This window comes from Dipodomys merriami, unplaced genomic scaffold (assembly GCF_024711535.1).
Source record: "Dipodomys merriami isolate MVZ:Mamm:240054 unplaced genomic scaffold, mDipMer1.0.p SCAF_580, whole genome shotgun sequence".
Classification (NCBI taxonomy): Eukaryota; Metazoa; Chordata; class Mammalia; order Rodentia; family Heteromyidae; genus Dipodomys; species Dipodomys merriami.
Window position 1 is genome coordinate 555068 of NW_027206158.1, and position 12604 is coordinate 567671.

Sequence of the window (12604 nt, forward strand, 5' to 3'; positions counted from 1 at the left end):
TAGGATATTTGTTGTGCTCTTTAATAGCAACTACCACAAAAAACACACTAGTAGTTCATGAATGTCAACCTGAATAATGAACATAGAATTTCAAGACTAGTATTTCAAACTTAGGATGTTGAAGTATAGAATGCTTACTTTCTTGCCCATATATATGTTAAAATATTACCCTAAATTGGGATATAATGTGAATATAGTTTCATGTGTGAAAGACATAAAGGAAATTTGTCATGAATGAAATTTAAAAAGTTAGTTAAGGCACAAGATAGTTTGCTTTATCTCTACTACCACATAAACCACAGCAATCATTTTCCATTAAATGTGGGGCTGGCTTTCATGAGACAACAAATATTCTATTGTTTTCATGTTTGGTAACTATCTCCACATATGAGAAAAGTTTTATTTCAAGCCACCTAGTTTGTGTAATGTGGTTATATTGCAGGTCAGAGTAACTAACAAATCTTCCATGTAAGAATGTCTTTCAGAAGCTAAGTGTCATTTAAGGAAGATTCTATAGCAAGTTATGTTCACAGACCCAACATAGTAAAAAAAAAAAAAAAAACACTTGATGCAATATCAAGCAAAACAAGAGCTTAACCATCAGGTGATGGAATTTTATTTCTCATTCATATAACAATAGTAAAGGGAGTCATCCAACTCCCAGGTGCTTATTATGGAGAGAGTAACCTCCAACATGGGGATGAGAATGTCAGCAAGCTTTACATTGAAATCCAATTTCCAAGGCCACCGTAGCACAATGCAGTAATCACTTCCCAATATATTTAGATTGAGATATTGAAAAGAATGACTATAAAAAAGTAAAGAGGATCAAAGTACTTTTCATTCTCTTTTGTCATGTTTATGTGTATAAAGTTATTCATGTGTGCACATTCTAAAGAAATTAATGCAATGAAATCAACAAACCTTTAAAGTTAACAATTGAGGCAATATTAAAATATAAGTAATTAAGAATTACTTATAGAATCCATAGAAGAACAGGAAACTGGCAATTAAAGTTTCATAAAAGTATAACCAAGCAATAGGGCAGATAATCAAGATACAGAAGAAAGGTGAGTAACATGTTAGGAGTTACTAAATAATTCTCAGTCCTAAATATCAATTTTATTGGACTTGACCCTACAATTAAATGACATAGATTGAGTAATTGGATCAAGATATAAAACACATCCACCTGCTGTCCCAACCAAAAAAATTATCAAATAGAAAGCAAACCCACAAAAAATAGGGTGGAGTAGCAATCCTAATATCAGATGAAATAGACATCAAATTAAATTAATGAGAATAAACACAGAAGGACATTACATACTAATAAAGGGAACTCTTTCTCAGAGTAATATACCAATTCTAAATATCTATTCACCAAATGCTGGAGTACCCAATTTTATTAAACAATGCATTTTAATCTAACAATGCACATAGATCTAAACACATTGATAATTGGTAACATCAATACATCATTGTCATCTCTGGATCATCCAGGAAAAGCTCTGCAAAGAAAATTCATACATATATGATTGTATGGACCACCTAGTTTTTCCAGATATCTAGTGAATATTTAAACAGGAGCATCAGAATATAAATTCCTCTCAACAACTTAATGAACACTCTAGCAAGTAGATCATATTTTAAGTCGCAAAACAAATCTTGCAAATTAAAAAAATATGATATTATTCCCCTGCATCCTGACATATCAAAATGGAATAAAATTACAGCTCAACACATAATGCTATGACAGAAAATTCTGTAAAGTGTGGATAATGAATAATATATCACAGAATGAAGAGATTAGAATGGGAATTCAAATATTTATTAAACAACATATATGAACCCATAAAATACAGATCCTCTAGGACTCAATGAAGACAGTACTCAGAGGAATATTTATAACTCTGTGCTTACAAAAACAAGTTGGGGAAATCTCAAATCAGTAGTTTAGTGATGAAAATCAAGGTTCTTGAAGAACAGGAATAAACCAAAAGCCAAAGTAAAAGGTTGAAACACTAAAAATTAAATCAAATAAAATAGAGAAGAAAATACCATAAAACATTAACAAATATTGGTTCTTTTAAGAAAATTAATAAAACTGGCATACTCTTAGCAAATCTGATCCCCAAAAGAAGAGTATGTACACACATAAAGAAAATTATAGGCAAAAATCGGAAAATCAAGAGAGATACAATCAAGCTTTAGAACATTAGAAGGGAATAATTTGTAAACATTTATCATGACAAATTGGAGAATTGGGAGGAATGGTGAAATTTCCAGAGAATGTTGATATATTCCAACAAACAAAATACATTGGAACCAAGACAATAGACCCATAACAAGTAATGAAATTGAACTGGCAATATAAGACCTCCCATCTAAGGAACGCCCAGGACCTGATGAATATATAGCTGAATTCTATAAGGCCTTCAAAGAGAACTCACTCCATTATTTCTTAAAAATCTTCAATGAAACAGAAAGGGAAAGATCACTACCAAAGTTCTTTTTTGAAACCAGCAAAACGCTCATCCAAAAACAACATACACTCATCATGAAAGAGATCTGTAGATCCATTTCTTGGATGAACATCAATGCAAAACTTCTAAATAAAATTCCAGCCAACCTAATTTAACAACTATCCAAAGAAGTTGTATTCTATGATCAAATTAGATTCAACACATCAACAGAAACAAGGACAGCAACTACAAAATCTTATAAACAAAGTATTTGACAAGATTCAACACCTCTTTATGAAAAATGCTCTGGAGAAGCTAAGAAGCCATGGACTACAGCAACTATAAGGTAATGGAATAACCTTCCATGGTCCTGATTGGGAAGGATTATCATCATGAAAATGGTAGTAGTGCCTCAAGCTATCTACAAATTCAATGCAATACTAAGAAAAATCTTAAAAACATTCTTCAATGATATAGAAGAAGCAATCTGAAAATTCTTGTGGAATAGTCAAAGACCAGAGCAACAAGAACAGTCCTCAGCATGAAGACTGGTACTATAAAAATATCAATACCCAACTTCAAACTCTGTGATAAAGTCATAGTAATAAACAGTTTGATAATAGTACAAGAATAGGGCAGAAAGCAGAGCAACAGCAGCTCATGCCTGTAATCCTAGCTACAGAGGAGGCTGAGATCTGAGGATCATGGTTCAAATCCAGCCCAGTCAGGAAAGTCTGTGAGACTCTTATCTCCAGTAAACCACTAGAATACTGGAAGTGGCACTGTGGCTCCAGGGTGCTCGCCTTGAGCTGAAGAGCACAGGAACAGCACCCAGGCAAAGAGTTCAAGCCCCACAACTGCCAAAAAAAGAGTAGAGGTGAGGACCAATGGAATAGAAGACCATGAAATGAACCCACATACTTATAGCCACATAATATATCAGGAGAGAAAAAAAATAGGATAGAAGGAAGACAGTATCTTCAACAAGTTGTCAAAAGAGAATTGTGTAAACATGTGCTGAAAACTTCAAAGAGATTAGAACAGATATTATAGAACCTTATATATCACCCTTCACCTAAATCAATTATACAAGAAACTAAGACCTCAGTGTAAGACCTGATACCCTGAAGAGGTGGGGAAACACCAACGATCCTCGACACAATTCAAAATGTCTGAAGTCAATATGCAGAATCACAACAAATCAAAGAAAGTCTGGATGCATGGGATTGCCTCAAAATGAAGAGTTTCTGCAATGCAAATGGCATAGCTAGCAAGATAAATTGAAAGCCCACAGATTGGGGGAAGATCTTTATTAAGTATGCATCAGACAAAGGCCTCGTATCTAAAATATACTCAATGGTCAAAACATTAAACCTTTCCAAAATCAAGTCCTCAAAGAAACAATAACCCAATTAATAAATGAGTTAAAGAGTGAAAGAGAGCTATCTCTGCAGAAGATGTAGAATGGTAAATTTATCCATCAAGAGAGAGAGATTTGACATTTCTCTATATGAAAGAAATATAAATCAAAACAAAATTGAGATTCCACCTCACCCCAGTTAGAATGCCCAATATAAAGAAAACTAACAATACCAGATTTTGCCAAGGATATGGCCAAAAAAGAATGCTTACTAAACTTTTGATGCAAATGTAAAGTTTTCAACCACTCATAAAAGAATTATGGACATTCCTCAAAAGAGTAAACATAGAGCTTCCCTATGACCCAGCAATTACATTCTTATTCATTCATCCAATAGAACACAAAAAAGACCACAGTGAAGACACCAGCCCAATGATGTTCATTGCAACATTGTTTACCATAGCCATGGTATGGAATCAACCCAGATGGCCCTCAGTGGATGGATTAAGAATGTGTGGTTTACATAGCTAATGGCATTGTATGCTCCCATCTGAAAAAATGATATTGCTAGTTTCATAAGGAAATGGAAAAACTTTGTCACTGTTCTTGATTTCTGATTTTATATAAGTTTATCTGTTTTGGTAAGGATAAGGGAGAACACAGAAATGGTGGAACAAAGTGTGAACAAATGCAGCAGTGATACTAGACACTAGGCAGAAACTGAAATATACAACTTGTGTGGAAGGGGCTTAGGAGGGAAAATCTGAGAGAAAAGGACAGAGGTTGCACCATTCCAAAAGAAAAGTACTCATCCAACATGTAACTCTAATCCCTCTGTATATCACCTTTAAAATAATAACAAAAACTTGAAAAAAGTGGAATAAAACATTACATGCAAATGAAATACAAAAAACTATGCGCAAGCATGTATAACATCATCACATCAAATAGACTTTAATGAAAGGATCAAAAAGTAACAAGATTTTAATGTCATGATAAAGGAATTAAATCAACAAAGTGAAATAGTAACTGTAGGTGTTTATTTTCACACTTCTAAGCAATTAACTATACTAACTGACTTTGAGATAGTCCTTAATACAATAATAGGTGAAGATTTTATGGAGAGATTTGCCATTCGGAATCAACAGGCAGGCATTAGAATTTAATTTCACCCTTGATTACGTGAGCCCTATATATGCCAAAGAACATTTTAACCAACTTCTATTGAATAAAGCATTGTTCATCAATGTAATGAATTTTCTCCAGGAGAAATGATGGGGTAGGGCCAAATACCAGCCATGTTTTAACATTTTACAACTATCTTGAGCACACATGTAGGTTACACTGTAGTAATGCTAGAAATTAGCAAGGAATATGGGCACATAATATGAAAATCAAATGAATTATATTTTAACCATTATTACTTAAATAATAATTGCATTAAAATTATTCATTGAAAAAATTGCTTCATGATAAAGTGAATTGTTTTTCAGGGCACATTTCATGAAATAATCTGGTCCTAGGAACAAATGAAAATGAAAAGAACATCAGAAACACATAGTTATAGAAAACAGGACTTAAAGGAACTATCAAATTTTGCTTAAACCAAGAGAAGGAATAATGAACTAAATAACTTGCACTGCATGTCAATGAACAAGAGAAACTCAAGAATAGTAGAAAGAATGAAGGAAACGATGTCAGGAGCAAAAGCATAGTGGCAATCAGCAATGAATCAAAAGGAGTTTGTGCAAAACAGAAGGGTTATAAGGCTGAAGTAAAAATCCTAAAGCAGCAATCAACAGAATGACATACATTAATCCATATCTCCATGATTCTGCATGGGCTGAATCAGTATGGTGAAAATAGCCATATTACTGAAAACCATATACAAGTTCAGTTCAATCTCCATCAAAATTTCTATCCCTTCCTAGACAAAAACAGAACAGGCAGACTAAATTTTCTGAAAAAGGAAATCCTTTATTCAGAATGATGTTAAGACATAAGAACAGTACTGAAAAATCACTGCCTTTCTCTTATGCTATGGGGCCAAATAACAAAAAACCACATAAATCAATGAAAAATAAGACAGAAATACTTGTAACATCTACAGATATCTGATTTTTGGAGAATTGACAAAAAATACATGGCCTAGAGATGGCACCCAAAATAAGGCATGGAGCCGTTAAATTGGTTATCCATGTGGCAAACATTGAAACTAAAGCCTATCCTTGAATACACAATTTTTTCAAATGAAAGTTGATTAGTTTTCAAATAGATACTGGAACATTGAAAGTAGTAGTGAAAATGAAGGTCAATATAAAATAACGATAACCTTAATAGATCTCACACCTGTCATAAAATAATAGAAAGATTTAAGTGTGGGGCTCGGAAGGTGGGTCAGTGGTAGAGTGCTTGCCTTGCATGCATGAGGCCCTAGGTTCAATTCCTCAGCACCACATAAGCAGACAAAAAAGACCAGAAGTGGCTCTGTGGCTCAAGTGGTAGAGAATTAGCCTTGAGCTGAAGAGCTGAGGGACAGCGCCCAGGCCCAGAGTTCAGGCCCCACTTCTGGACCAAAAAAAGAAAAAAAGAAAAAGAAAGATTTAAGTGTGAACTCAACTAGGTGGTAGAATATTTTTCTTATTTACAAGGCCCTAAATTCTACCCAAGAATGGAAATTTATAGCAGCTTTGTTTGCATCAAATTGAAAAGGTTCAGCACACTGAAAGAAACAGTGGGACAGCCAAATATTTGGTTGAAACTCATTAAATCATTTTAGCAATCAATACAATAAAAATAAAAACTACATCAAGCCACACAAAATTTTGCAGTGTTATTGTAACTGAATATTGGATGTGGGCGATGAGTAAATGGCAAACCTCAAGATAATCTTTAGGGCAAGAGACATTTAAGTTAAAGGAGAGCATAGCAGTGTGGGCAGAAGAAATGTATTTTTAAATGATGATATCATGCATACCAAAGCTCAGGGATGAGGTCTGAGATGCATGCTAGGATCACAGTATTGTAATAATATATATGAAGTAGCTTCATATATATTAACTAATTTGCTAATTGTTTAAATGCCTGCAAGGTACAGTTTTACTTCTGTAATTCAGGGAGGGGAAGGGAAAAAACAAAATACTTAAATAAGGATACAGGTTGACCCACTATAACAATGACATGTACAAAACACTATGTGGAAAATGAACTTTACAACTTTGGTGGGAGGGGGTAATTGTGGCGGTAGGAGGGGAGGGATGGTAGGGGAAAAACAAAGGAAGAGGCAACAATGCTCAATAGGAAATGTACTCATTACCTTGTCACCCCTCTGTACAGTATTCTTACAATAAAAATGTACAAAAAATTAAAAATAACATTCAATGATGGAAACCAATGTCTCATGTCTGTAATGTTAGTCATTCAGGAGGCTGAGATCTGAGGATAACAGTTCAGAGCCAGCATAGGCAACAAAGTCCATGAAACCCTCCTCTCCAACTTAACCAGCAAAAAGCTGAAAGAGCTGTGCCTCAAGTAGTAAAGCCTTACCTTGAGCAAAAAACTCAGGGACAGCACCTGAGTTTAATCTCCGGACTGGTATGAACACGCACACAAACACACACACACACACACACACACACACACACACACACACACACACACACACACACACACACACACACACTCCATGCAAACACAGTAGTAGATCACATACCTGTAATATTTTCACCTTATTTCCTAGTGATCGCATTTAATTTTAATTTGTTTCATTTTTTCTGCTAATAGTTATTACTTTAGTTGTACACACTTGTGGAGGTACAATGTGACTAATACATGTATTAATAATTAATATAATGTAATTATAATGATCAAATTAAGGTAGTTAGCATTTCCATCTCTTTAAACTTGATCTGCATGTTTTTTACTAGGATGGAATAAATAAAATTTTGAACAAAAAAAATACAGTTTTAAAAATACCATGCAAACAAAGAACCTGCAGATTATTGCCTTACAGGATCCCACTGATAGAGAACGGCATTACATTTTCATTGTTTATTTCTGTCTTGGTAAAGTTTCTCAAATGCCATGGGAACTAGAGGATTCTCATTTCAATTATGACTTTTAATTATATTCATAGGTGGTTAACTTGCACTCCTATTTGCCATTCAAGCACATTTGTACCTGGATCTGTAAGAAACAAACCAACTAGTTCTTTATAAAGATGATCTAGAACACAAAGGTAGCTTCTCAAAATCATTGCTGAATTTCTTTAGTAGAAAAAACAAAAATAAGGGGCTGGAAGGTGGCTCAGTGGTAGAGTGCTTGCCTTGCATGCATGAGGCCCTGGGTTCGATTCCTCAGCACCACATAAGCAAAAACGAAAAAAAAAAGCCGGGAGTGATGCTTTGGCTCAAGTAGTAGAGTGCTAGCCTCGAGCTGAACAGCTGAGGGACAGCGCCCAGGCCCAGAGTTCAGGCCCCCCAACTGTACCCCCCCGAAAAAAGAAAAACCAAAAATAAGAATAAATTTATTCCAAGTATGTTGTACTCATATATGGAAATACCACAATGGACGCCTATCATAATATAATTTGTACAAATTCAAAACATACTAAAATATTTTAAATCCCTTCAAATGATGGTAATGCTATATACAAATTAGAGATTGGGAATACATCCAGAAAGTCTGGAAAATTATCTGTGCTGGGGCCTCATGCGTGTAATCTTATATAATCAAGAACCTGAGAATTGCAGATACTAAGCCAAAGTCAACTAGTGTAGAAAATTCCTTGACAGACTTTTCTCCAGTTAACCAAAAAAATCCAGAAGTGCAGGAGTGATTCAAATGGTGAGAATCAACCTTGAGAGAAAAGGCCAATCAAGAGTACAAAGCAAACCAAACACTAATATCCCATACCTGTAATGCTTGCTCCTTCAGGAAGGTGAAAATGAACAGAAATAATTAGAGATGTAGGAGAGAATAAAGGATGTAGAAGAAGGCATAAAAATGGAATTAAATAGACCATGTGACTATGAAAAAAGTTCATGGTTTGCAGGTGGAACTACAATATGAAAAATTATTTGGCACAAGTATCATATTGTTCAGAAATTGAGAACGATTGTGGGTGTAGAATTGAGTGAAATTTCTCATTTACTGCTGTGTAATTGCCATGGTCCACTTATATACAGGAAAGATTTCATGTATAAATATTATTATCTGTAGTCAATAATATGAAGGGTATGGTTTTTTGGGGGTCTAGTCATGGGGCCTGAACTCTGGGCCTGGGCTCTGTCCCTCAGCTCTTCAGCTCAAGGCTAACGCTCTACCACTTGAGCCACAGCGCCACTTCAGGCTTTTTTCTTTTTGCTTATGTGGTGCTGAGGAATCGAACCTAGGGCCTCATGCATGCAAGGCAAGCGCTCTACCACTGAGCCACCTTCCCAGCCCCACCATTAATGATATTTTACTAATACAGACTATTCTTTTCTTCATATCTATAGGTAGTTATGAGATTTGCTGAGATTATAATTCTCAATGTGTTCATATTAGCACAGAAACAAAAGTACACAAACATGTTTTGGGAAATTAAGAGAAGGAAAGTTAGCTTAACATGGATAAATACTACGGAATAAGAAAAATAAACTACGCTAGGGACTGGTGCATCATGCCTGTAGTCTTAGGTACATAGGGGTCTGAGATGTGGTGATCATGTTTTGAAGCTATCTTGGGCAGGGGTGACTGTGAGACTCATTTCTCTATTTAACAACCAAAAAGAATCAGATGTAGAGCTGTGGCTCAAGTGGTAAAGCACTAGTCTTGAGCAAGAAAGCTCAGTACAGTGCACATGCCCTGAATTTCTAGTACAAGCACAAAAGAAAAAAAGATAAGCAAACATACTACTGGCATATAAGATAAGGACATATATATATATATATATATATATATATATATATATATATATATATACATATACATATGTGTGTGTGTGTTTGTGTGTGTATAATAGGAGGGAAGGGAGTATCTGAAGCCTTTTAGTACATAATTGGTGACACTGACTCAAATGTTTGAAATAGCAGCCATCCCATCATAATCTGCAGTGACTTCTGGGATTAAGAAGATAGTTGAGTAAAGTGTAGTGCCTAGAAAGAGAAGCTGTATATGGGAGGAAACCAAATTCATTTCCTACTAGTAGATAGAAATGTACTGAACCATAGATGAAAGGTACAAGTATGAAACTGAGCTTTTCACTGGTGCATAAGGATGGGTTGGCATGGTAGAGAAGAAAGAGAACACTCATCTGTGCACCTAAACTTCCCTCAGGCATTGCCTATCCTGAGAACAAAACAGTAAATGGAAATAGATTAATGAGTTACTTAGGGCTTGTTCTCTTCACGCCTTGGAAACATCGCCTGTTACTGCGATCTTTGTCTAAAGTGTAGAGGGCCAAAACACCAGCAACATCCCATCTCCATCCATGTGTGCTTAGTGCTTCATTGTAGAAAAGCACATAATGCCAGCCAAGGACTAACAAAGAGTGGAAGCTGGAGGAAAAGGAATGTGAAAGTCGAAAGGTACATCCATGAAGTATCTGCTAAGCTAAAATCCTGGTTCAAACTGAGGCCCACAGTTTTAGGTATACACACACACACAGACACACAGACACACAGACACACAGACACACACACACACACACACACACACATATGTGTGTATATATATAGATATCTTTGCACATGTGCACATGAGTCCTTTTATTCACAAACATGTGTAGTATAGTCCATCTTTCATGGAAAACTCTTGTGAATCCCCAGGAAGAATGTATTAAATTCTTCCCTGGAGCTCTGCGTCTGTGGCCTTGCATCCAGAAGAAAAACATAGGTTGGAAAGCACACTTGCAAATTCTCCTTATTCATCTCGGGTGCTACTGTTTCTTCCAAGACCACAGACAGTGAGTCCCTAGTGTTGAAGTTAACTTTGATATGTTTACTCCAATATCTGTGTCTATTTGCCGAAAAGTCATTCAGAATGATGCAATTGAATTGCATCAGAGGATCCCATGTCAGGTGCATGGTGAAATGGACAGAAAAAAAAAATGTATTGTAGTGGGATATCAACCAAAGTTATTAAGGCATCAGACCCAATGGGTCAGTTCATAAATTCAATGTCCACAGAACGTTGCTGGTTGATCTAGGCAGGGTTCCATAAAATTTCCATTTGCACAGGCTTCCAAAAATGTACCTGCTTACTTCTCCCTGGAAGCAATGATGATGCTGAAACCAACAAAATGTTACTAAGGGCTCTAGAATTTATATCTAATATATTCTGATAAATTCACAGATTAGTACATCATAAAAATATCCTCAGTAAGTTAGTCTCAATAAATCAAGTTTGATGCCAAATTGAATGTCACATTTGCATTCTGAACTTTCACCTTTACACAGGTAATTTTTACTCAACCTGCTTTCACAATATAGTTTTGTTTTTCAGGACATGTTTTTGAGAACATATGGTAATAGAAGACTTCCTTCTCTACCATGAGCCTAAATCAATATCGGTACAGACTCTATGTTTTCTACTTGTCATAATATATTAGACACAAATACCACACAGAGACCCCAATGGCCCTTGAGAGCAGAGCTACTTCAGAGATGTGTACACACTCTGCAAATGTCGCAACCTTCCATGCACATGATGTACTTGCCCATAATCACGTACTACGTATCAGAAAATGTGCATTGCTGTTTAAACAAATCAGCAAATGTACTATAGATTGTAGAAGGAAAAACTTTTATTTATTGTGAAAATATCATACAGATGGGTTACAATTACATAATTTGCAATAACTTGTATATGTCTGAGACAAGCAGAAATGGTCAGATAAGTTGATTTTAGGAGAAATGAACCTCTAGATAAGGATTCAAATGGTTTTTCTTTCATGCGGTTGTTTCTAACATATTCATAAGATGATTTCTTTGTTGCTTTGTATGTCCCTCTCCCAAAGTATAACCCATTTTCACTGTATTTGATGTAGGAAAAAATTTTTAATGAGATTTCCACTGGCCCTTTAATCTTGTATACTCCTTATATTATATAATTATATCACTTACTTTTTCATTCTTAGTAGCATATGTTAATTCTATAGAGGGTTTATTTATACACATACATGTACATATGCAATGAACCTCAATCTCATAAGGTAGTGGTATTGGTTCATATCTTCAATCTATTTATCATTTTTGTGGGGTTTTTTTGTCAGTCATGGGGCTTGACCTCTGAGTTTGGGTGCTGTCCCTGTACTCTTCAGCTCAAGAAGAGTGCTCTACAGATTGAGCCAGAGTGCCACTTCTGATTTTCTAGTGGATTTTTGGAGATAAGTATCTCACAGGGGCTGGGAAGGTGGCTCAATGGTAGAGGACTTGCCTTTCATGCATGAGGCCCTGGGTTCGAGTCCTCAGCACCACATAAGAAAAAAGAAAAAAGCCAGAAGTGGAGCTGTAGCTCAAGTGGTAGAGCTCTAGCCATGAGCTGAAGAGCTGAGGGACAGCGCCCAGACCCAGAGTTCAGGTCCCACAACAGGAACCCCCCCCCCCCAAAAAATAGAGTCTCACAGATTTTCCTGCTCAGGCTGGCTTTGAACCGCATTCCTTAGATCTCAGTCTCCTGAGTAGCTAGGATTACAGGCGTGAGCCACAAGCATCCAGCTTTTTATAATTTGTGAGAAACTACATACATTTCCATAGTATGAAATGATATTCCTATGAATTGTGTATAAGTGATCATTTTA